Raw genomic sequence first — 2,952 nt, forward strand, 5'->3', positions numbered from 1 at the left:
TATTGAGGCTATGAAGAAAGCCGTATGTGCTACCTTATTCCATAAAGCTTCTACAATGACCATCCACAGCATGCTCTCTATGACAGTGGTGTAGCCACATGGTGTGGATACAAAAAAGCAATAGCAAATGGTGAGACTTATGCACACCATCACTCCCTGCCATTTGAGGTATTGGAAGCAATTAAACCCATATACAGGGACCTAAGTGACACTAAACTATTGTCATGGTGCTTACATGGAAAGACGCAAAATGTTAATGAATATTTCAATCATGTGATATGGGAATGCCTGCCTAAAACTGTATTTGTTGGTTTCAATACCATGGGATTAGGTGTGTTAGATGCAGTTATTTGCTTTAATGGTGGGGCAGTTAGCAGATGTGATGTTTTAGAGTTGTTGGGACTAACTCCTGGTTTCAATATGAGGCAAGCACTGATGGCAATCGATTCCTTGAGAGCGTCCAGAGGAGAAAAATGGGTTCTTGAGGCAACTAAAGAGTCCAGAATGGCAAAGAGGAGCAAGAAAAGGAAGAGACAATATGAGGAACCCACAAACCATGAATATTATGCAACTGGAGGGTTTTAAGAACAACAAAGGTGAGTAACAGATGAAATGTTCCCTTAAACTGAAGAGTCAAATTTTCTGACATGTTTATTTTATGGAAAAAAACTACTTGAGTTACAGGTCTGAAATTTATTGTGACTTTTCAGGCTGCCATGTTGAGAAAAGTAGACCACAGACACCAGCTTACTATCTCCAGGAGGAAAAATATACCCTTATTAAATATAAAAAATTACCTTAATTTTGATTGTCTAATTTATGTATTTATAGTATAAAAACAAATTGATTGAAATCATTTGATTGTAACCTACTTTTTAGATAAAAATGCCATAAATGTGTGTACAAAGTTTTAAGCTTCTAAGAAAAGTAGTTAATAAGTCTATAGACTTCAAAATTAGACTGGCAGGAAAATTTTTAAATTACATTACTTTAAATTATTCTGCATTGTCGTTCTTTCATAACACAGTTACATCAAGTAATCCGAGCTGGTCAGTTCATCGCTCCACATTTAAAGGAAAAATCTTTGTGCTAATGTGCCATATTTGAAGTATAAAGGTTTGTGCTCATGTGCAGTGTAGTATGACTGGAACTGGATATAGTCTTTCTTTCTTTCCTGTTACAAATATTTTTCTTTTGCTTTGGCCGTTGGTTGACAATTTTGTAAGTGCCTGAACATGAATAACAGTGAAAAAAGCAAATGTGCAAAATTAAGTGGAGTGGTATTTCAGAAATTATCGAAGGAAAGGCGAGAACAAGAAGCCAATGTTCTAAACACGCTTGGCAGTGTAGATAAATTTTTCGCAAAAAATGTTGCTGGTACGACTTCGAGTTCAAGTCGTACAGATGATATTTCTGGCACTGCAACTGATGTAAAAGAAGTAAATACAGATGAAACAAAAGTTAAAAATGAAGAAAAGCAAATTGTTCCTGATTTCGAGTTTCACGAAAAACTAAGTGTCATGTCAGACATTACAAAAAGAAATAACCTTGTTGGTGAGGATCTTGCCAAATGGTGTGCCAATGAATCAACAATCGACATTCTCTTACAACGTGGAATTAATCAAAATTGTAATGGTGATTTTTATAATTCAAGAAGATCAATAGGCGATAAAACCAGATATTTGAACAAAAATGTATTTTACTGTAAGCTTTTAAATGATGAATCAGCTTTGCATGATTTTCTAGTATGAGGTGCATTCAAGTTCTAAGGCCACCGATTTTTTTTCTCCGGACTGGAAAGAGATAGAATCATGCGCATTGTTTTAAAATGAGGCCGCGTTCATTGTCAATACGTCCCAGAGATGGCAGCACCGTACGGCAGATGGAATTTTACCGCCAGCAGCGAGAATGAGAACTGTTTTAAATACTTAAAATGGCGACGTTTTCCTTACTTGAACAGCGTGCAATCATTCGTTTTCTGAATTTGCATGGTGTGAAACCAATTGAAATTCATCGACAGTTGAAGGAGACATGTGGTGATGGAGTTATGGATGTGTTGAAAGTGCGTTCGTGGGTGTGACAGTTTAATGAAGGCAGAACATCGTGTGACAACAAACCGAAACAACCTTGGGCTCGCACGAGCCAGTCTGACGACATGATCGAGAAAGTGGAGAGAATTGTTTTGGGGGATAGCCGAATGACTGTTGAACAGATCGCCTCCAGAGTTGGCATTTCTGTGGGTTCTGTGCACACAATCCTGCATGACGACCTGAAAATGCGAGAAGTGTCATCCAGGTGGGTGCCACGAATTCTGACGGACGACCACATGGCTGCCCATGTGGCATGTTGCCAAGCAATGTTGACGCGCAACAACAGCATGAATGGGACTTTCTTTTCATTGGTTGTGACAATGGATGAGACGTGGATGCCATTTTTCAATCCAGAAACAAAGCGCCAGTCAGCTCAATGGAAGCACACAGATTCACCGCCACCAAAAAAATTTCGGGTAACCGCCAGTGCTGAAAAAATGATGGTGTCCATGTTCTGGGACAGCGAGGGCGTAATCCTTACCCATTGCGTTCCAAAGGGCACTACGGTAACAGGTTCATCCTACGAAAAAGTTTTGAAGAACAAATTCCTTCCTGCACTGCAACAAAAACGTCCAGGAAGGGCTGCGCGTGTGCTGTTTCACCAAGCCAACGCACCCGCACATCGAGCTAACGTTATGCAACAGTTTCTTCGTGATAACAACTCTGAAGTGATTCCTCATGCTCCCTACTCACCTGACCTGGCTCCTAGTGACTTTTGGCTTTTTCCAACAATGAAAGACACTCTCCGTGGCCGCACATTCACCAGCCGTGCTGCTATTGCCTCAGCGATTTTCCATTGTCAAAACAGACTCCTAAAGAAGCCTTCGCCGCTGCCATGGAATCATGGCGTCAGCATTGTGAA

This window comes from Schistocerca nitens, chromosome 3 (assembly GCF_023898315.1).
Source record: "Schistocerca nitens isolate TAMUIC-IGC-003100 chromosome 3, iqSchNite1.1, whole genome shotgun sequence".
NCBI classification, from domain to species: Eukaryota; Metazoa; Arthropoda; class Insecta; order Orthoptera; family Acrididae; genus Schistocerca; species Schistocerca nitens.